A 24560-nucleotide genomic window follows, 5' to 3' on the forward strand; every position below is an offset into this window, starting at 1 on the left:
ATTCATATGGCTCGTCTCTGAACCATCTCCAATCAACATAATTGTCCACAATTCAAGGAAGATCACAATCCAGATTGCTAGAAATCACATGGGCTGGTTTAAATCAGGGTGCCGAACCTTACCCATTAGAGAGCCAATACACTGTGATTTCTCCTAAATGATTAGGCTTTGTACTGTTATCAGTATCAACTCAAAGCAGCAGTGTTTTGAACCTCTCCAAAGCTTTACAGAGGAAAACGAAGCATCCTCCCTAGCTGGCCTCTGAAGAAGCTTAAAACCCCCTGAATATGGAATTGCTTTACCCCAAATTGGATCCAAACTTATCACTGCCTCACTTCCTACAGTATTCAAAGGCAATATGCAATTTTATCTAATGTCGATTGTCAGAAAAATAAAGTGAAGGGTAACCACCTTTCTGTATACAGTGATATAAAATCCCTCCTGGCCAAAACCCTTTCACCTGTAAAGGGATAAGAAGCTAAGGTAACCGAGCTGGCAGCTGACCTAATATGACCAATGAGAGGACAAGGTACTTTCAAATCTGGAAGGGAGGTGGGGGGGACAAAGGGTTGGTCTGTCTGTGTGTCTGTTTGCTGGGAACAGATCAGGAATGCAGCCTTACAACTCCTTTTAAAGTAATCTAGCTAGAAATGCATTAGATTTTCTTTTGTTTAATGGCTGGTAAAATAAGCTGCGCTGGATGGAATGTATATTCCTGTTGTTGGGTCTTTTTGTAACTTAAGGTTTGGCCTAGAGGGATTCTCTGTATTTTGAATCTGACCACCCTGTAAGGTATTTACCATCCTGATTTTACAGAGGTGATTCTTTTACCTTTTCTTTAATTAAAATTCTTCTTTTAAGAACCTGATTGCTTTTTCATTGTTCTTAAGATCCAAGGGTTAGGGTCTGTGTTCATCTGTACAAATTGGTGAGGATTTTTATCAAGCCTTCCCCAGGAAAGGGGGTGTAGAGTTTGGGGGGATATTTTGGGGAAGGACGTCTCCAAGTGGGCTCTTTCCCTGTTCTTTGTTTAACATGCTTGGTGGTGGCAGCACAGGGTTCCAGGACAAGGCAAGGTTTGTACCTTGGGGGAAGTTTTTAACCTAAGCTGGTAAGAATAAGCTTAGGGGGTCTTTCATGCAGATCCCCACATCTGTACCCTAGAGTTCAGAGTGGGGAAGGAACCTTGACATTGACTTAAAAAAAAGCAAATGCAGTTTTCAATTCTACCTATCAGATCAACTCAGATTCCATTACAAGAATATAGGAAAGGGAGAGCTCACCCTTAGCCAATTCCATATCCTGGTCAAACTGGTATGAAGACAGCATTAGAAAGTGTTTAACACAACTAACAGGCTTCTCTACACTGGCAATGTCCAGTGCTGCAACTTTCTTGCTCAGGGGGGTGAAAAAACACCCCCGAGTGCAGCAGGTTTCAGCGCTGTAAAGTGCCAGTGCAGACAGTGCACCAGCACTGGTTTCTTTAGAGCGCTGGGAGAGCTCTCTCCCAGCACTCTGCTGCGGCCACACAAGGCACGTTGAAGCGCTGCTGTGGTAGTGCTTTAGTGTTGTCAGTGTAGACTAGCCCATATTCCCCACCACTCAAGCATTAGGCATTCTTATTCTAATCCTAATCCTTTTTTCCAAATATTGCTATTACAGATAATCCTATACTACACATTATGTTTATACAAAAAAGCTTGAAAACTGCATAATCCAAATCTGTTCTATTCACTTTAAAATTATGCCTTATCCCGAGGTTTAAAAGATGGCACTTAAAACTAAATCTTTCACTGATTCACATTTCCCTAATCTAATCTCAGCAAAATTCATAAGAAAACCTAATCATTCCCTCCCCCATTGGACGCAAAGTAAAATGTGCTACTGTAGTTACTACTACTGCAGTTAGCTAATATCCATGAGTTAGGCTGCATTTAGTCATGGGTATTTTTAATTAAGTCATGGACAGGCCACAGGCAATAACCAAAAATTCACAGCCCCATGACCTCTCCATGACTTGTACAATAAATATCCCTCACTAAATCTTAGCTGGGGAGTCTGGGGGGAGCCAGGGCCAGCGGCAGCAGCTGCCTGGGGCCACTGAGCAGCGGCTGCTCCGACCGCCCCGGGGTTGCATCCCATTGCCCCCAGGACCACTGTTCCCACTGCCCCCAGGCCCACTGCTCAGGTGGTCCCCAGGGCCAGCCGCACCAGCCGCTGCTCGGGTGGTCCCGGGGCCAGCTGCCCAATCAGTGGCCAAGGCAGCTCCAGCAGCAACTGGTGTTGCTGGCTACAGGGCTGCCCAAGTGGCTGGCTGTGGCTGGCCCTCAGCCAGCTGCTTATGCGGCCCTGGGCGTCAGCCACACTTGCCACTGCAGAAGTCACGGAAACCGTGACCTCCACGACCCCTGTGACAGACACAGAACCCTATCCATGGAGTAGTATGAGTATCCATGGAGACATAACAACTAAGGAAGGAAACTAGTCTTTTTAAAACCATTTTGAACTGTTAGCTACATTTGCTAGTAAGTGGGTTTTGTTTCATTGTTTCATAAATTCCAAACATTGCCTTCAACAAAAATGCAAAGTTTATGTCAAGATATCCAGTCAAGATGACACAAGTTAGCAAAATACAGGTTTAGAAGAATTTATACATAAGATTCAAAGTATCAGTTAATTAAAATAAAGTATATATTGGAATAGAATACTCCCACATTTTAATTTGAAGTTTAAAAATTAACAGTGATAATCAACAGAACGTTGTTTGAGCCCCACATGTTTTACATTAAGTAGGATAATGCTTTAACATCTTAAAGGGAGTGTCTCCATTTTCATTTATTTCATAGGAGTTTAAGTTTATATATAGACATAACTTGTCAGAGTTCCCAGTGGTAAAAACAGTATTTTGTCATAGATACAAACATATCCCTAGTCATCAAGGATCTTAATATACAGAAGCTCTGATCTGTCAGTGTGGTGATTATTGCAAATTGTGAGCTGAACAGATTAATAGCCTAATTTCCTAATGGCATCATACTGAGTAAAAAGTATGTACACACTGGCTAGTTTGCATAATACTCAGACAAAATGTCAATGTTTCTAAATCAGTCAGATGATGTCAAACATGTTCTGAAGTATGTTCATGTTAGTGTTTCAGTAAGTAGCCTCCTGCACAGACTTTAATTCTAGGGAAATAAACCAAAGAGCTTTTTAAAAATACATTTAAATTTTCATTCAAGGTTTCATATGAGGGATAAGGTAATATTTCCCAGAAGTAATTTAAGTGCCCAAGTCTAATTGCCTTTCAGTAAGACTTGGGCTTCTAGGGAGTTTTGAAAATTTTACTCACAGCATAAGGTACCTGAACAGTGTTGGAAAAGCTTTTAGAACTACTTGAAACCTTGAGAATCCCATAAAGTGCCTAGACAAGCCACACTGGTTTCCAGGAACATCCTTCGCAATCATTCATATAACCTGTCAAGGTTCCTTCCCCACTCTGAACTCTAGGGTACAGATGTGGGGACCTGCATGAAAGACCCCCTAAGCTTATTCTTACCAGCTTAGGTTAAAAACTTCCTCAAGGTATACACTTTGCCTTGTCCTTGAACCATATGCTGCCACCACCAAGCGTGTTAAACAAAGAATAGGGAAAGAGCCCACTTGGAGACGTCTTCCCGCCAAAATATTCCCCCAAGCCCTACACCCCCTTTCCTGGGGAAGGCTTGATAAAAATCCTCACCAATTTGCATAGGTGAGCAAAGACCCAAACCCTTGGATCTTAAGAACAATGAAAAAGCAATCAGGTTCTTAAAAGAAGAATTTTAATTAAAGAAAAGATAAAAGTATCACTTCTGTAAAATCAGGATGGTAAATACCTTACAGGGTAATCAGATTCAAAACAGAGAATCCCTCTAGGCAAAACCTTAAGTTACAAAAAGATACAAAAACAGGAATATACATTCCATTCAGCACAGCTTATTTACCAGCCATTAAACAAAAGGAAATCTAACGCATTTCTAGCTAGATTACTTTAAAAGGAGTTGTAAGGCTGCATTCCTGATCTGTTCCCAGCAAAAGCATCACACAGATAGACAGACCCTTTGTTTCCACCCCCCTCCAGCTTTCTAAGTATCTTGTCTCCTCATTGGTCATTTTGGTCAGGTGCCAGCGAGGTTATCTTAGCTTCTTAACCCTTTACAGGTGAAAGGGTTTTGACTCTGCCCAGGAAGGATTTTTATAGTTCTGTATACAGAAAGGGTTACCCTTCCCTTTATATTTATGACATAACCCATAATATTGTGAAATATATAACTCAGTACTGGATTTAATGCTCTGTATGAAAGAGAAGTGACCAGCTTATTGTTTGTGCTTCAGAATTTTAAGTCATTCATATGATCAGTTTGTAGCCTACATAAAAATCGACATAATAAATTCTAGACATTAAAAGGAAATAAGTGCAGCAAAGGAAAACATTGAGGGCTGTTAGGATTAATTCATTAACATAAAGCACTTTAAAATCCTCAAATGGAAGGCATGATAGAAATGCCAAGTAGTATTTCTTAATACGAGTTATGGTAAATTACCGATAAGGTTCTATTCCGTATAGATTCTTAGACAGCCCTCATCACCCTACTATGAGAGCCTTCCAGTACTGCATTAAATGGTGACACTCATGTGTTTGTTCTCTCAACCCTTCCTTGAGGGGAGAAGCATGTCCAGAGTGTTTTGTTCCAGTTTTTGTTTGTTTGTTTGTTTGTTTTTTTAAAGACATGGTGCTTTCTTCTAAAGAGAATAGCTAACTATTAATTCTATAACCTGAATGTTTGTTTAAAAAGTAACTAAGGAGAATGGAAATGAATAGTTAAGGGAATGACTAAATGTATTCCATTGCTTGACATTTCATATATACACTTAAAAATGAAGATAACTTTATAAATGCAGAAACAAAAGGACAACGATTCCTTTGACCCATCTACATAATCATAAAACTCAGTTAAATAATGTAAGAATTACTGTAGGGATATCAAGTCACTCAGGATTAATGCCTGAATAGAGTTTTGATATGTAATATACACTTTAACAGTACATTTTAGAAGTAGTAAGTCTTGAATGTTTGCTTCTAATATCTCAGTTGAACACCAACACCAAAAATTTCCCTGTTACCTTGAGTCAGAGTTATGCGGCCAGATCCTTAGCTATCACTGAAGGTAAGAGAGCACAAGTTGCAAGCTGGGAGAGGATGGTGGTACAAACGTGGCTTAAAATTCACCTTAACACTCCTGACATGAATGCTGTTCAGCACAGGGTCAGCATCTCTGCATCAAGTTAGAGCAGCCCAAGGGCAGCTGTAACTTGTGTGGCAGTGGCATGAGTATCCTAGTCATGATCCTTTTTTCAGGGCCCACCATTCTTCCTGCTAAGCAAGAAGGAAAGGAGACCAGTATGTGCACTTGGGTGATCCCCTTTAGGCTGAACTAGCTAGTTTTAGAGCCAAATTATACCAATAGGACAGTTCAAAGAGGCCACACAAGAAAATCTTACCTGTGGTTGTCTGTATCTATAGGGTAAAGAGGTATAAAATGCAAGTTAATAGAATATGCATAAAATTTAACTGTTTAAAAAACCTAAGCATTAAAAAAATGGAAATACATTGTGATATTCTCTTGTAACTTTTAGAAGTTTGAAAATTATTCACTGGTCCTGAAAATATTTACCTTAGTTGGCATGTTAAGATATCGTAAGTAATTTTGATTACCACAAAGCTTTCTTTGCCTCCAATTATCGTTTTTAATGAAGGAAACAGTTCTGCAAGAGCAGTAGTTACAGTGGTAGAAAAGGCAATACAGATATGATATTGCAGTATAGCACTCAATGTTTAGTTGGGCACAATCTCATACTAGATTTAATATGCCCCAATTTTCAGATAAGTATTTCAATTTCCATTTAAATTACACAATATAAACAGCTGTTACCACCAGAGCCATTCGAGTTAGGTTACTGCCTTATTTAAAAGGCGAGACAAAACTTGTCCCAAACGGTCCATCAAGCATTCATCTTATAAAACTTTGTGATGTTGCCATGATCTAGATTAAAACAAAATACCTTGAGGTTAAAGTTCTCTCCTCATTCCTCCCCTATCCACTTATCTACTTTCCTTTTCTTCCTTAGTTTTAGCAAGAGCTGAAGAGGAGGGTAGGAGAATGGAAAAGCATCAAAATAAGGGCAGAGGAACCAGCTCCATATTCCCAGTACTGTAAAGAAGAGAAGTTGGCCGTTTCCTTTTTCCCTCTGCAGATTTTCCTTCTCAGAAATTTGAGATGCCCATCACATTGGCTTACAAATATATTAACCCCTTGAGCAGAAAGTGAAAAACATCCCAGGAGTAATGGTTACATGCAGAAGATGTCCTTAGGGCATTCTACAACTTTCCTTTCCCAAGCAAGTCACTGAAAGTGAGTCCAAAACATTATTAGACTGTTTATTGTAAAAAGGAAGAAAATATTTGAACTGAAGACAAACATGCCTGAAGAGGAAAGTTTAGAGGGCAAGAACTCAGATTGGACATTAATCCTGAATGACAAGCAAAGAATGAAAAATTCAATATCTACATTCAGACATACAAAAATAGTTGCATTTCACTAGAAACTGTACAAAAATAACTGGTATGTTATTTAGATACCAAAAAGAGAATTATCATCGTCTAAAGTAGTCCTTTCCATTTTTACTGATATAGCTAGAAAAAAGTAATTGTAAAAATTCTACTCAGCACCACAGATATATTATCCTCCCTCTCACTCAAATATTCATTAAGGTCCACATATGTACTGTTACAGTTTCCAATAACTTTGAACCATCAAGTGGTACACATAGCTAGCTTATGTAGCTCTGATATGATCATACTTTTGTCATCCGTCTCCCTTTCCTATTGTTCTTCACAAGCATTTGAGGAGTCTTGTTTCAAATTAGATTGCAAGTTATTTGGGAGAAGGAGCATACTTTCCTGTGTATTTGTAAAGTGCCTAACAGAGTCCTGTTCATAATAAGTTAGCACCAAAATGCCCCAAACTCAATACAAATAAGTAGAACACTACCAAGCAAAATATACCGTTTTGCAGTTCCAAAAAAGGCTAATGTTCTGGGGTATATTAACAGGGGGTTCGTATGTCAGACACGGGAGGTAAGTGTCCCTTTCTATTCAGCACTGGTGAGGCCTCTGTTGGAGTCTGTGTCCAATTCTGGGCTCCACACTTTAGGAAAGATAGAGAACTTGGAGAAAGTCCAGAGCAGAGCTACAAAGTGATAAAAGGTTTAGAAAACCTGACCTATGAGGAAAGATTAAAAACTGGCATGTTTAGTCTTAAGAAGACTGAATGGGGACCTGATAACAGTCTTCAAATATGTTAAGGGATGTTGTAAAGAGAACAGTAATCAATTGTTCTCTGGGTCCACTGAAGGTAGGATAACAAGTAATGGGCTTAATCCAGCAAAGGAAATTTAGTTTAGATATTAGGAAAAACTTTCTAACTCTAAGGATAGTAAAGTACTGGAATAGGCTTCCAAGGAAGTTGTGGAATGTCCTTCACTAGAGGTTTTTAAGAATAGGTTGGACAAACACCTCTCAGGGATAGTCTAGGTCAGTGGTTCTCAACCAGGGGTAAAGTATCCCTGGGGTTACACAAAGGTCTTCCAGGGTACATCAATTCATCTAGATATTTGCTTAGTTTTACAATAGGCTACATAAAAAGCATGAGCAAAGTCAATACACTTACAATTTCATACAGACTGACTTGTTTATGCTGCTTTATATACTGAATATATACTACTACATACTATACACTGAAATACAAGTATAATAGTTATATTCCAACTGATTTATTTTATAATTATATGGTAAAAATGATAAAGGAAGCAATTTTTCAGTAACAGTATGCTGTGACACTTTTGTATTTTTAGATCTGATTTTGTAAGCAAGTAGCTTTTAAGTGAGGTGAAACTTGGGGTACACAAGACAAATCAGACTCCTGAAAGGGGTATAGTAGTCTGAAAAGGTTGAGAGCCACTGGTCTACTTTACTTGGTCCTGCCTCCACACAGGGGGCTGGACTTGATGACTTTGAGGTCCAGTCCAGCTCTACATTTCTATGATTCTACGAAAATGCACTGAAAGAATATAGTTACTTACATATCTAAATTCAGAAGTGTATTGTTTCCTGTCGAAAGCATCACAAGTGATATCTGAAATGTTTTAAAATATAACAAAAAAACCAAACCACCACATTATTGCTTTCATGAGTCTTCAGTATTCTTCCTAGCATCTTGACCTAGGAGATTTATTTTCTGGAAGTATAAACAGGCTCATTTACTCTGCCAACATGGAAAGATATGAACCAGGAAAAGGCTTTAACAATTTTCAGATTTAAACGAGGGTCACAGTACACCAGCTATTTCCCTCAAAGTTCTCTAAACACTCAATTGCTTTCTTAAGTCACAGAAGGCTGCACATTCCTGGATCACTGGTGCATACCTCAACTGAGGCAGAAGGCCAAGGACCATGCACTGGCCAAGAAGCATGTTCACTTAAGTGGTTCATCACTATTACAATTCTTTAAATTTCTCTTTTTAGTGGATTCAGTTGCTTGTGAAAAAAGTGGCTGAACTATCTGGATACTGAAATCCTGTTTATCCCAGAACTTGCTTTGTTCTGAGAGTACAAGTGAAAACTTCACAATCTCCTGTCCTCATGACCTGGGAGGTCCACATCTAAGGGTGAGGGTCTTCTGTTCAGTTCAGTCCTTGGTCATCAACAACAGAACAAGATGTCAAACACCACCACCACCACAGTTGTCAACTAAAAACTGGATTGAGACCAGCTGTTCACATGTGTCAACAAACAGGCATCATGATAAAACTGGAAACCAATTTTGACAAGTGATTATACACATCACATTCTCTTAACTGTAAATTACTTTTCCAAATAAGATGAAGACAGGATTACAATGAGCATTATTCCTCTTCCTCCACAGCCCACCTCTACCCACTGAAGATTCTTGAGGCTACTCTCCCTAATCCTGGCAACTAAACTTTTACAGGCATGTTGGGAAATCTGAACTTTTACTTTCATTTGAGCAAGTAAACTGGCTCCTTTTTAAGGGAAAAAATAAAGTAACCCTTAGGGGCTGAACTCAGAAAGGACATGGTAGTTTTCTTTGAAATTCAGCTCGCAGCGCTTTGCAAATGGCTGAATTTCAGAGAGAAATGCTGCATTTCCCTTCTAGCCCAGTTGCAGTGGCTCAGCAGTATTTCAAAGACAGAAGGACTGCTTAGTAGGACTGCTTTAAAGTTCATCCTATTTAATATGAGCTCGGAATGAGTCTATTGCTCCCATTCAGGGTTTGCTTTTTTTTTTTTTTTTTTTAGCAAGTACAAAAACTTACAACTTAGCAGCCTGCAAGTCACTGCAGCTCAGTTAGAAGGAATGGGAGGAGAAAGTAAAGTCTCTGCAACTAAAACTGGTACTGTTTATCATATGATAATAGGTGTGGGAACAAAACCCATGTATCAATTAAACACAAGAGCAAGTAGTAACAGATACAGAAAAAAATTTAAACATTATCTTTGCGCAGAGACTTATGCCCACTGACTCTCTGGAGTTGATGCACGCCTTGGGGGTGCCACAGAAATGTCCAGCCACCCAGTGAAAGCATACTTTGAGAATTAGTGTCGGAACCTCAAATACAACAAACTCTACTTCTCTTGTGGCTCACTAAGTCAAAAAAAAAGTTAAGGTCTTGATGTGCTATATGATTAAAGGCTCAGAAGTGATGAGTATCAAAAATCAATACTTCACTTCTACTATTGAAGCATAATCAGTTTCTATAAAAATAAACGTTTAAGGTTTTAGGGCAGAAGGATTATCTCTCAACTTTATCACAGTAGTAAATAAGCCTCCAAAATTAAAGAAGCAATGAGCTCAAAATCTGTCATTGTGAGCCTCAACTAGAGATTATAAAGTATGTGTGTCTAACACTACCACCACTAATCCAGACACAGAACATTATTTCCTAAGCTATTTAGCTAGTTAGGTTGAAAAGATTTTTCTCCTTTGTCTCATGCCATCTTCTGCTCAGAGGACAGATCCACTGTCAAAACAGTAGCATAGGATTATTCCAGTTAATATTGTTTAGTCACAACAAATTTGGTGTTCTTAAAGTGTTTAGTACTGGATTGGTCAGAAAGTGTATGGCGATAGCCAGAAGGAAAAGAACGAAGAGAAAAACATGGGACATCGTTATGTTCCATCTCAAATAGTTTTGTACCACCTCAATTAAATTTTTAGTTCTATTTCCACCCATTTTATTTTTAAATTATTTTCCTTAGTAATCAATAGTAATGAATAGCAAGTTACATTACTGCAGCATTAAGATTTGAGTTTACACAGGAAACTAAAATTTACTTTTCCCCATTACAACTCTAACTATGGATGCTAATGTATAGTATATTTATTGCATAGTTATACAAGACCAAGCAATAAGACATTTAGAAAATACATTGCACACAAAAAGTTATGTTGAGCAAGTATTAAGTTTGCAGAGTCAAGCACTCAAGTTATGAAGCACCAGAATCAAGGTTACCTTTGCAACTGAGTAGCCAACGTTTTCCAAAATGTTGGACATGGAAAGTAACACTTGCCCTATCAGAGGTCTTGATACTGGGTCAGGAGACTGACCATATCAAGTCCTGGACCACTAATTCTCATCTTAATTTTCTTCACCCCCTAGCCAAATGAAATGATCAAACTATTTGTTCAGTATGGTTAAATACTAATGGTTAAGTCAGGAGAAGCACAGGACCTTTGATACCAGGTTCACAACAACAAATGCTTTCATAAAACTGCCCTTTCAGAATTTAAAAGGAGAGCCTGTTTCTGTTGAAACTGTTTACATAGATTAAATTTATATATGGCAGTTGATCCGTTCAACAAATGAGGCTGTAGTGTTATCACTGTGGCCAGAAAACAACCTCCAATCGAACAGCATGAAATTGGAGGAACAGAGTTGGACTTTCCAAACTGCTGAAAAATACACATTAGACGTTCATCCCAGTTAATCACAATACTTGGGATGAAGCAGATAATGTCAGCTCACCACCACTAGATTCAACAAGCGTCACACATTCCCTCATAAATCTTTCCAAACAGAACATTAACACAGTGCAGCGACTCCGATTCCTGTTCCCAAACAGCATCAGTTGCAAATATGCATTTTAAGAAAATTGAAAATTCTAATATTATGGTTCTCTGCAAGTTTTGGGAAATATTTCATTACCTTTTTACATCACAAAATTCCATTTAGGTACACAGTGCACTGAGACCCCCTTCTAAGAGATCAGCTGCTCTTCACTGGTATCCTTTCTCCCTCATTTACCTCTGCCTTGATCTCGCTTTATGCCAAACCAATGAGGTCTATCTCTGCCCCAGTAAGACACTCATACCTTTATTTAGAAAATGCAGTATGGTACCACTTTTATCAGATAAGTCTTAGTAGTTATCCACCCATTGTCATGGATGCAAATAGGGTAACTACCTGTTCGGACTACGATCCAAACGGATCCGGACCATTACTGTATTGACCTTTGTAGAGGTTATTTAAAAATATAGTTTACTTCTACAGCCTTTAAAATACCTCTTTAAAAAAAAAAGAAGAAGAAAACATGCAAGATTTTCACAAGTTAGCCAATGTGAAAAAGAAAACTATTTTCCTCTACATGCATGTAGGTTTTGCAACTAGAGTTTCAAAGATGCTAAAAGCACTATTTTCTTTAATTTTTTGTACTTTTCCTAAAAGCTGCTTGTAAAATCATGAAAACCCGGAAGCAATGAGGGTGTTTTCAAACTGTCACCTACCTTCATCATTCTGAACCATACATGTATATTATGATACACACGTGCATGAACACACACACACACGAAAACTTAAGTGTAACCTGTTCTCAGTATTTTGGTCTTTCATGGTCAATAGTTCTAGAGCTGTGAGCGCTGGGCACATCATTATTATTATTCCTAAAGTTTTCATGCCACAATTCCTTATAAAAGGAGATCTGCGTAATTAGGGTATCTATTATGTTATAGTTTTACACAATATTGAACTAGTTTTAGAAGTTATTAATATTCCAATTAAGGCACCTTACTTCCAGAGAAAGGAATATGATACACTTGTGTCATTAGTTGTAACCATTTCCTTCATTCCACCAAAGTTAAGTGTGACAGCAGTTTTGTGAAGAAGTTTTCATTATAAAAATGTGTGTATGCATTCCATCCGTTTGTGGGGATACTTTGTTGATTAAGGACATCTCTGAAACAAGTTCTTGCATATATTTCTTAAGTCCTGGTATTTCCCAACTTTAAAATTTACCGATTAAATGGTTTCGCGTCATGAGTCACTGGATACTTTATTAGATACTTTAATGACTCCAAAAGTTCCACGCCATGGAGTCTTTACAATGCATAATATCAATCTCAATACTGGACTTGGGAGACAAAAACTAATATAAAGACAACACTAAAAAATTAACACTAGTTTTCCAGTTATATGAATTAATATTTTCAACAGAAGATTAAGGAATTAGTTTACGGACTAAGTTAAGTCAAAATTAGAGAAAGACTGAGGAACTTTAAAGAGTAAAGCAACATAAGTAGGTAGCATGACAGCAGATTAACTTCATGGCTGACAAATGCATGATGGTGTATTTTGAAAGGAATAATTTTAGAACTTCGCAGTGTAAGAGACCAGCTAAATTAACTATAAGAATTTCAGGAAAAAGTCTGGGCATTAATGTGGGCAGCTCAGTGTAAGACTCTGTTCGATGTTCGAGCCAAAACAAATGAAGTGTTCAGATTTCTAGGATTGATATGCCATTGATCTAGTTTTCATAACCAATGTAGTAGTTATGTAACCATTTAAGATACCTGAATAGTGGTGCTCAGTTCTGATTACTCTATCTCACAAAATTATATAGCAGAAAATAGAAGGGATAAAGACTTAGAGGCCACAGAAGCAGGGAAGGATTTCTTATGAGGACAGACTGAAAAGATTGACACTATTTAGTTTAGAGAGGCGGCAATAGGAGGACATAATAGAGATTTATGAAGTAAATGATATACAGAAGAAAGTCATTAGCTCCTGTTTAGTCAATTAAACTGAATGCCAAATTTAAAACTGATGAAAAGGAGGCTTTTTATAAAAACAGAACACAAAACATGTGTAATCATTGCCACAAGATACAACTGAAGCTAAGTTTATCAAAGCAAAAACAGAATAGATTTTGTATAGATAAAATAGCCATCACTGATCTGATCCAGTATTGCATTTCCTACGTTCCTAATCAAAGTACTGCCATACATTTGATAAAGATTTAGCAAGTAGGATCTCTGGCAAATGCCTCAAAACTTTCATGCTTCACTTGTATTTTCAATACTACTGTGCAGTGCCTGCAACTTTGCTAATGTCATGCTGACCTTTACATGCTATAGTATTATGCAAAGCAGCAGGGACATCTAATATTGCCTGAAAGGGCAGAAATGATTTTCTGCGTTGCTCTTGCACTCAATATTATCTTAGAGTGTGGCACTTCCTAGGGGTCACAAGCAGAGACCCATTGTGTTAGGTTCTGCACAAACGTAACAAATGGGCAGTCCTTGTCCCCAAACAAGATAATTGTAAAAAAATAAAAAATCCTTAATCCTCCTCCTCACTGCCCATACTTAAGTAAAAACAGCCAAATGGGACACAGTCAGATTCTACATTCTATCTCTGAAAAAGGGACTGAGTGGGAAGATAAATGCGGGTAAACAATCATTTGATAGGACTTGTTTTGCTGTATCTACTACTACTTTCCCTTAACACCGCCAAATAAATAATATTTATGCTTCAAGTGGCCTTTTCTGGAGTGACCACATCAGCTTGGGGAAGTTTAATGTGGTATATTTTCTCCCCCAGCAAAAGCTGAAGGTGTATTCCCCATATCAATACAAGATGGCGGGACATACAGGCAAGGAACTTCCTCAGCATACTACCCCCCCAAACCCACAGCGTCAACTTTGATTTTTCCATGACACCTAGGAAGGACCTGGCCTCACTTTGCACAATGGAATAAAAAATAAGTCAGCATACCCGTTTTATTCTTGAGCAGAGAAAAAAGCCTCACCACTCCTCCTAAGCAAAATTTTGTGTTTTCTTAGCACAGGAACTACTGGCAGAACTTTTAACAGCCACGTACAACCTTTCTGGCCTGTTTGCCATCATAAGTTCATCGTCAGCAGGCCTGTGCTGTAAGGTGTTGAGGTATTTTAATATATCCCACAGTAGCTCAGCTGAACACTCTAAATCAGGGGTGGGCAAACTATAGCCCGCCAGCTGTTTTAAGTTGGCCCTCAAGCTCCTGCTGGGGAGCAGGGTCTGGGGCTTACCCTGTTCCGGTGCTCCAGCCAGGAAGCAGGATCAGGGCCCGCTCCACGTGGCTCCCGGAAGCAGCAGCATGGCCTCCCTTCGGCTCCAACGTGCTCCAATGGGAGCTATAGGGATGGTGCGTGTAGACGGGGCACCGTGCAGAGCTGTCTGGCCGCGCCTCTGCGTAGGAGCTGGAGAAGTGACATCCCGCTACTTCCAGAGCCTACACCCCTGAGCCTCTCCCCATGCCCCAACACCCCTACCCCAGCTCTGAACCCCCACCTCGGAACTCCTCAATCCCAGCCCAGAGCACCCTCCTACACCCCAAACCCCTCATCCTCAGCCCCACTGTAGAACCCGCACCCCCGAGCTGGAGCCTGCACCCCAACCCCTTGCCCCAGCCCTGACCCCCCTTCTGCCCTCCGAACCCCTTGGTCCAAGCCCAGAGCACACTCCTACACCCCAAACCACTCACCCCCAGCCGAAGCCCACACCCCCCTCTCCCGCCCCCTCCCGCACCTTGAACTCAATTCTGGCCCCACTCTGGAGCCCTCACCCCCTCCCACACCCCAACCCCAATTTTGTGAGCATTCATGGTCCACCATACAATTTCTATTCCCAGATGTGGCGCTCGGGCCAAAAAGTTTGTCCACCACTGCTCTAAATAGATAATATGTTTAAAATTAAGAGCAATGAGATATTTAAGTTTTATGAAATGGAGGATTCTGTACAAAAATTGGTCTGAAGAGGCAAAAAACTTATTTCTTAACAGATAAATGGCATGGCCTAGCAACCTACCATCCACTGTGCACAGAATTAAATTAGAAGACAACTCTTAGAACAGAAAGAAATCAAAGCATGTAAAACTTGTATTTCCCTTCCCTCTCTCCCACAATATTATTAAATGATAGAATTGTTTCAGAAAAAATACATCCTTATGCATCTTTCACTCAAAAAGTGAAAACCTAAAAAACTGGAGGTCTTTTTTGAAACCCGTTCATGCACACACACTGCTATGATTCGGTAGACGTAGAAAAAGTTTTTCATCACCATTGCTATTTGGAAAAAAAAATTGTCAAGGAAAGGAAAGAATCCAATTCAATATATTTTCTGATCTTACTACAAACACAGAAGTACCTAGTCCATTTGTATCAGCCCATTTAGCCTCAGCTACAGTTCCAGAAAACAGTTCAATTAAAGTTTCACGGGGAAAATTTAGGTTCCTCAATTAGGGTCCCTTGGTTGTCTCTTTTTAACAGGAAGATGGTTGAGTACAGAAAATGGTTTTCTGTAACCACAGCCGAAAAAGACAGTTTGTGGTTATCAAAGTTACAAGAGATATTTTAAACCAGACAAAAATAGCTTGGTATTTCATTTATGCATTTTTACACCCCAGTAAACAGTTTTCTTTTTAAACTTCTTGGTGCTATCAGTATTATAGTTTCATTAATTCACAATGGTTCTAATTTAAATACTAGCAGGGAAAGAGACTATACCAGGAATACATTTCTGAATTTTCACTGGCTGACCTCCAAAAACTACGTTACAATGATTTTTATTAACATGATCTTAAGGCTTTGAAATATACAGAACATAAGAGGGTTTCTGCAAACTGCAATAAAAAGACTGCTATGAGCCGGTCCACTATATGAAGAGCCAAGAAAGTTTTCCCAACATAGGTGAGTAAAATTAAACACCTAAATCTGTATTCGTAGACAAATGGCTTGATTTTTTCAGAGGTGTTTTACACACACATTTTGCCTAAATATGGATTATGGACCTGACTTCACACAGTCATATTAGAAACCCTTTACCTAATCTCTCTACTCTGAGCAACATGCAAATGCCACCCTAAGAACAGAAAGGAAGTCCAATGTATATAAGAGGTAGTAAGCAACCGAAAACCATACTCAATACAGAGCAAAAGTTCATCTTCAAATACCGATCACATCTATGGTTTTCTTGTTCAGCAAGTCCCAATGACTAGATATATTGATAAGAGGCTCAAACAAATAAGCCTTCATTTAAGACTCTAGTTCTATTACATAAGAGATCTGCAGTACAGAGGTAGCACATATAATTTACTTAATAGAACTTTAACGGCTACCACCACAAATAAAAGCTCCTACTAAATCTGATTTAAGAACAGACATAGAACATAACTTATTTAACCAAAAACACTCCTCCCACCCCCCTTACGTCTTCCTGCTTTAACACTCAATGTTTAAGATGAACTGATGCAACTGAATCAGTTCATCTGCAGTTTTACTGCCACAATAAGACAATCAAAAGAGAGTGAATACTTAGGGTATGTCTACACTATGAAATTAGGTCGAATTTACACAAGTAGGTTTTTTTAGAAATCGTTTTTATATAGCAGACTGTGTGTCCCCAAACAAAACTCTCTAAGTGCATTAACTCGCCGGAGTGCTTCCACAGTACTGAGGCTAGTGTCGACTTCCGGAGCATTGCACTGTGGGTAGCTATCACACAGTTCCCGCAGTCTCTGCTACCCATTGGAATTTTGGGTTGAGATCTCAATGCCTAATGGGGCAAAAACATTGTTGCGGGTGGTTCTGGGTACATGTCATCAGGCCCGCCCTCCCTCCCTCCCTGAAAGTAACAGCAGACAATCGTTTCACGACTTTTTCCCCTGACTTACCTGTGCAGACACCATACCACGGCAAGCATGGAGCCCGCTCAGATCACTTTGGCAATTAAGAGCACATTAAACACCACACGCATTATCCAGCAGTATATGCAGCACCAGAACCTGGCAAAGCGAAACCGGGCGAGTAGGCAACGTCAGCGCTGTGATAAGTGTGATGAGGACATGGACACAGATTTCTCTCAAAGCACGGGCCCTGGCAACGTGGGCATCATGGTGCTAATGGGGCAGGTTCGTGTGGTGGAATGCCGATTCTGGGCTCAGGAAACAAGCACAGACTGGTGGGACCGCATAGTGTTGCGGGTCTGGGACGATTCCCAGTGGCTGCAAAGCTTTCGCATGCATAAGGGTACTTTCATGGAACTATGTGACTTGCTTTCCCCTGCCCTGAGGTGCAAGAACACCAAGATGAAAGCAGCCCTTACAGTTGAGAAGCGAGTGGCAATAGCCCTGTGGAAGCTTGCAACGCCAGACAGCTACTGGTCAGTTGGGAATCAATTTGGAGTGGGCAAATCTACTGTGGGGGCTGCTGTGATGCAAGTAGCCAGCGCAAAGATCTGCTGATATCAAGGGTAGTGACCCTGGGAAATGTGCAGGTCATAGTGGATGGCTTTGCAGCAATGGGATTCATTAACTGTGGTGGGGCCATAGACGGAACGCAGATCCCTATCTTGGCACCGGAGCATCAAGCCGGCGAGTACATAAACCACAAAGGGTACTTTTCAATGGGGCTGCAAGCTCTGGTGGATCACAAGGGACGTTTCACCATCATCAACGTCGGATGGCCGGGAAAGGTACATGACGCTTGCATCTCCAGGAACTCTGGTCTGTTTCAAAAACTGCAGGAAGGGACTTACTTCCCAGACCAGAAAATAACTGTTGGGGATGTTGAAAGGCCTATAGTTATCCTTGGGGACCCAGCCTACCCCTTAATGTCATGGCTCATGAAGCCATACACAGCACCCTGGACAGTAGTAAGGAACTGTTCAACTATAGGCTGAGCAAGTACAGAATGGTGGTAGAATGTGCATTTGGACGTTTAAAAGCATGCTGGCACATTTTACGAACTCGGTTAGCCCTCAGCGAAACCAATATTCCCACTGTTATTGCTGCTTGCTGTGTACTCCACAATATCTGTGAGAATAAGGGGAAGATGTTTATGGCAGGGTGGGAGGTTGAGGCAAATCGCCTGGCCGCTGATTACGTGCAGCCAGATACCAGGGCGGTTAGAAGAGCATAAGAGGGCGCGGTACACAGAGAAGCTTTGAAAACCAGTTTCATGACTGGTCAGGCTATGGTGTGACAGTTGTTTGTTTCTCCTTGATGAAAACCCGCTCCCTTGGTTCACTCTACTTCCCTGTAAGCCAACCGTCCTCCCTCCCTTCGATCACTGCTTGCAGAGGCAATAAAGTCATTGTTGTTTCAAAATCATGCATTCTTTATTAATTCCACACACAAATAGGGGGATAACTGCCAAGGCAGCCCGGGAGGGGTGTGGGAGGAGGAAAGCCCAGGAGGGGTGGTGGATGAGGGGAGGAGGGAAGGACAAGGCCACACTGCACTTCAAAACTTATTGAATGCCAGCCTTCTGTTGCTTGTGCAGTCCTCTGGGGTGGACTGGTTGGATGCCCAGAGGGGCCCCCCCCCACGTTCTTGAGCGTCTGGGTGAGGCGGCTATGGAACTTGGGGAGGAGGGCGGGTGGTTACACAGGGGCTGCAGTGGCAGTCTGTGCTCCTGCTGCCTTTCCTGTAGCTCCACCAGACGCCGGACCATATCAGTTTGATCCTCCAGTACCTCAGCATTGCTTCTTGCCTCCTCTCATCAGCTGCCACCACCTCTCCTCTTGCTTGTCCCTCCTGTCCTCACCTTCATTTTCTGCTTTCCTGGACTCTGTCATTGTTTGCCTCCACGCATTCTGCTGAGCTCTTTCAGTGCAGGAGGACTGCATGAGCTCAGAGAACATTTCATCGCGAGTGCGTTTTTTTTTGCCTTATCATCTGCGCTAGCCTCTGGGATGGAGACGATAGGGGGAGTGTTGAAACATTTGCAGCTGTGGGAGGAAAAAAAGGTAGAGTAGTATTTAAAGAGACATTTTAGAGAACAATGGGTAGACTCTTTCACGGTGAACCAAGCTGTTAACATTAAACAGCACATGTGCTTTCGGTACACGGTCGCATTTTGCCTCTTATATTGAGGGTCTGCCGGTTTGGTGTGAGAAATCACACATGCAGGGCCGGGAAACAGAATTTGGCTTGCAGGCAGCCATGGTAAGCCACAGTCTTTTGTCTTCTTCAACCTTCATAACATGTGGGAATTGTTTCAAACAGCAGCGCCCTCCTTTCCCATACCAAGCACCCGTTGGGTTGGACATTTAAAAGGACGGGCTGAGGTTTTCGGGTTAACATGCAGCACAAACCCAACTAAACCCCACCCCCACCCAATTCTCTGGGATGATCGCTTCACCCCTCCTCCCACCGCTTGACTAGTATCAGGGAAGATCCCTGCCAGCCAAACGCTAACAGCTCAGCGTGAACGGGCCTCCCCAACCATGCGGCTAAAAGTGGGGATAATTTTTTTTCAGCCACAGGCAAACAGCCCAGCAGGAACGGCCACCTCTGAATGTCCCCTTAATAATGTCCCTGCAGGATTTCCGCTCCATCCCCAGACACGTTAACAGACTTTTCCAGTAGCTGTACTGGCTGCAAATGCATCCCAAGTTTTCAGGGCAAATCAATCATTAAACACACTTGCTTTTAAACCATATATATATTTACAAAGGTACACTCACCAGAGGTGCCTTCTCCAGCTTCATGGTCCAGGAACCCGCCTTGGGAGGGTATTGGCTCCAGGGTGATCAACAGTTCCTGGCTGTCGGGGAGAACGGTTTCTCTGCTTCCCTGTTTGCTATCCTCTTCATCTTCCTCGTCCCCAAAATCCTCATGCCTGTTTCAGGAGATTCCCCCCTTGCAGGTGTCCAAGGACAGAGGTGGGGCAGTTGTAGGGGCACCCACAAGAATTGCATGCAGCTCATCACAGAAGCGGCATGTCTGGGGCTCTGACCTGGAGCAGCCGTTTGTCTCTTCAGTTTTTGGTACGCTTGCCTGAGCTCCTTAATTTTCACATAGCACTGCTGTGGGTCCCTCTTATAGCCTCTGTCCATCATGCCCTTGGAGATATTTTCAAATATTTTGGCATTGTGTCTTTTGGAACGGTGTTCTGATAGCACGGTTTCATCTCCCCATACAGCGATCAGATCCAGTACCTCCCGTTCGGTCCATGCTGGAGCTCTTTTGAGATTCTGGGACTACATGGTCACCTCTGCTGATGAGCTCGCCACACAGGCCAAACAGGAAATGAAATTCAAAAGTTCCCGGTGCTTTTCCTGTGTACCTGGCTAATGCCTCTAAGTTGAAAGTGCTGTCCAGAGCGGTCACAATGGAGCACTCTGGGATAACTCCCGGAGGCCAATGTTGTCGAACTGCGTCCACGCTACCCCAAATTCGACCCAGCGATGTCGATTTCAGTGCTAATCCCCTCGGTGGGGAGGAGTACAGAAATCCATTTTAAGAGCCCTTTAAGTCGACAAAAATGGCTTCTTTGTGTGGATGGGTGCAAGGTTAAATCGATCTAATACTGCTAAATTCGACCTAAACTCAAAGCGTAGACCAGGGCTAAGTTCAATGTACCTCTTAGTTAAAGGAACTAAAGAGTGGTTGGGGCCACTCTCCCTTGTATATCCTTGGAATCCTCTGCAAGGGAATGATGGGCACATGCAGAGAAATGTGATGAGGAGCTACAGAAGTGACTGGAACTAGGAGTCCAGAGAGGTGAGACTAGGATTTACTAGAAAACCTGAAGAATGGAGACTGGGACTAGCTAAATGATGTGAAAAGGACTGGGACCACGCCAGGGTGAAGTGGTTACACTTAGGCGGAACAGGTAGAAGAGTCTAGGGCCCCTAGGGAACACTCCCCTCCACCTAGAAGGGAACCCAAGATCACAGAGTCTTACTATTCCTCTGCAGTCAGCAACCATCTGCAAAATTCACTTCAAAGTATTCCATTCCCTTGTAACGAAGGGCCAGAGATAATAAAACTGGCTACAACTGTCAGTTATCCCCATAAATAGCAAAGGTCTGTGTAGTGGATGAAAGGGTTCCATTCCTTCCGATGACCCATTTAGGTGTCCATACGATGGCACGTGATTAATTCTTGTTTTTTCATTTATTTTTTTATTTTAAAAAGCAAAGATTTAAGAAATTACGTACATAAAAAACATTAAGGTTGCCAAGTCACTCACTCAAAAGTTAGGAAATGCCAGAACTGAAGTTGCCCACACAACCTCAATTCACCCGCTCCCCACATTGTGTATACATAAGACGGCTTTCAATTATGTGATCACATACTATTTTTTCCACAGGATCATTAAGTGCACAGGATAGACATGCTTTGGGGATGACTCAGAATTGTGTAGTACAGATCCTTTGCCTCATATATTGTGGAACTTGTATAGCATGTAGTGAGTGAGGCAAGAGACTACAGGAAGAGAAAGGATGATTCCATAGTTAAGGCAGCTGAATGCTGCCCTGGAGAACTGGAGTCTATCCCTGCGTTAGCCACAGAGTTTGTATGTAATGCTAGGCAAGTTCCTTTAACCCATTTTTTCCACAGGTGATCTCTAATCATTCCTTATTTTCTGGGCATCTGACTTGAGGCCATGGGTCTGATCTGCAGGAGTGCCAAGTACTCACAGCTGCAACTTGAGTCAACAGGAGCTGTGCTTTGAACATATAAAGTGCTACAGAATGCTAGATATTCGGGGTGGGGTGGGGTGGAGAATAATCAGGTTCTAGGAATCTCAAATTGGGCACCAAAAATTAGTGGATACTTTTGACCTTAGATCTCTGCACCTCAGCTCCCTACATAAGAACATAAGAATGGCCATACTGGGTCAGACCAAAGGTCCATCTAGCCCAGTATCCTGTCTTCTGACAGTGGCCAATGCCAGGTGCCCCAGAGAGAATGAACAGAACAGGTAATCATCAAGTGATCCATCCCATCGCCTATTCCCTAACTTCTGGCAAACAGAGACTACCCCTACTCATAAAACAGGGATACCATGAGGAATGTTGTGAAAATAAATGGTCTTTTACTGATCTAAAGATATTTTCATTTGATTTATGTAACAGCTTAAAGTTACTATGTCTCTGACCATCTCCATGGCTACTCTACAGCAACTGCCACATATTTGTTAACGGGCAGGAAGAATCATTTACAGGAAGAAAGGCCTACACTTAAACTTAAGTTACAACACTGGACTCTGAATGTTAGCATTGGAAAGGTGTCAATGTGTACCCTTATTTCTAAGAGGTAACAACCAGAGTAGATCGCCACTAATAGAATCAAGTGCTGAAATAAGGCTAGAAAGAAAGGGGGCTGAGTCTAAATGAAGGATGGCTTGGGGAAAAAAAAAAAAGAAAGCAGAGAAAGGTGAAAGGGACCAAAGTCAAAGTCTGACTTGATCTGAAATTTCTGAATGCTGTCAACAAAATACAGAAACAAGTTTACGCTAACATTGTAATTATCTGAAAAGATACTCTGAAAACTCACTTAAAATATTTGTAGTCTAATGGTTTTCAAACCAATTTTAACAAGAGAGAGTTCTCTTAACCTGATTTCTGTTCTCTGAAAGAAAATGAGTGTCTTTCTGGAGTCATTTTTACTTCATTTGTTTTGTGTAGATATGGTTATTTAAAAATATATATCTTTTGCTGTTGATGCCCATCTAGTTAAATTTAAAAAATGAGATTTCACAACAAGCAGCTTTCAGGACACCACTCTAAATTCATTGCAGGAGCATTACCAGCCATGGTCTTGTTGATACTAAAAATAAGTGGGCCAACTCCTTGCTCAAAGTTCTGTTGGTGGTCCATTAACCCCACACTAAGCTTTCCTGGGAGAGAAAGATCTTTAACCTACTTCTCAGCACAGAGCAAATTTTTACAGATAGCATAGGCTATCATTTAAGCTATGAAGTAACTTGGCATCTACCCAACTTCTGCAGTGAACTCCTAGAGAAACAAGCGCTTGCTGCATGAGCAATGAATGCTTCAAGCAAAAAAAAAAAAAAAAACAAACACACACCCACATTACGTAAGTGCTCCACAGTCTGCACTAGGATCCAACTGATTTTGATCCATATGGTCTTAAATGGCTTGGGGCCTGATGACTGGCAAGCCTCTTCCTCCCACTAACCCTTCCATGAAGGATGAAGGTGCTTGTGCTCACAGATCTTTTTGAAGGGGCAGAAGGAGGAGAAGACTGGTGGCAAAAGTGTTCTTCACAGGCAGAATTAATTTCCACCCTTGTGTGATAGAGCAACGATTGCTTAGATTTTAGGGTGAATTGCCAAGGTTAGTTTGGGGGACAGGTGGTTTATTTTGATGTGGGGAACTATCTTTGCCCTGGTAAATCTTGTACAGGGAGTTCAAAGGTGGTGGTAAAATAAAATAAAAAAAAAATGAAGTGCATATTTTCACTATTTCACTACTGACCCTTCTACATCAGGGATAAGTTCTAAGACAGTAGAACAAACTGCGTGCCAAAACCCTTGCAATGGAAGAAAGCAAGCTTCTGGGTACAATCTGTGTTACCACTATAATATTTATAAGACTACTTAGATTGTATATAATTTAAACCAGTGAGTTGAACACTAGGAAAGCTAAAGGTTGGGGGGGGGGGGGGGGGAAGAAGAGAGTCTTCAGATACAGCCAACCTGAATGATTTTGGTAACTTTGTATAGGTGTAGGCTTATAGTAATCATTTTTAGGAAGATCAGAACTCTGGAGACAGCCAAAGGAATCCATTTGTTATATTAATGGATACAACAGGAATAAAGAAAAGAAAGCCAATGCAATATACTAGCGTAATACAAGTTAGCAATGCTACGCTGTAGAAGTGGTTGAGTAGTTACAACTGACTGCGTGCCTGGGAAGAATTTAGAAGGCTTAAGACCCCTCATGATTACTTTAAATTTGTTTTGTAGTAAGGCCACACCTATAAACTCTAGTATTACACTTTAAAATTAAGTTACTCAGACGCAAAGAGGAAGTGCTTGTTCAGTGGAGTTGCATCTTACACAGGAGTTAGGTTCTAAAGTCATGCGTAAAGCGAAAATCATGTATAGTCAAAATGACCCTTGAAAATCCCTTAAAGGCCATAAAGTACAGTATACTATACATGGTTTTGTGTATACAACCCTGTACAGACATGTATAAATGTGTAATGTATACAGTAATGTATAGTATATACTAAAGAGTACATATCCAAAATATAATTTTACAGTACTGTATTTTTAATTACAGGGGATAATTATAGGGGGTTCTCAGGGCTTGATGTCGATCCAGGAGACGGAGGTGATGGAGAGCGAGTCGTAGATTAAGTGGTTGG

General features: G+C 41.0%; 1 protein-coding gene across 1 annotated transcript in view; it reads right to left on the reverse strand.

Annotated features, from left to right (window-relative positions):
* MAN1A1 (mannosidase alpha class 1A member 1) overlaps window positions 1–24560 on the reverse strand; it is a 211786-nt gene that overhangs the window by 171106 nt on the left and 16120 nt on the right. The gene's annotated exons all lie outside the window — the stretch shown is intronic.

This window comes from Natator depressus, chromosome 3 (assembly GCF_965152275.1).
Source record: "Natator depressus isolate rNatDep1 chromosome 3, rNatDep2.hap1, whole genome shotgun sequence".
Classification (NCBI taxonomy): Eukaryota; Metazoa; Chordata; order Testudines; family Cheloniidae; genus Natator; species Natator depressus.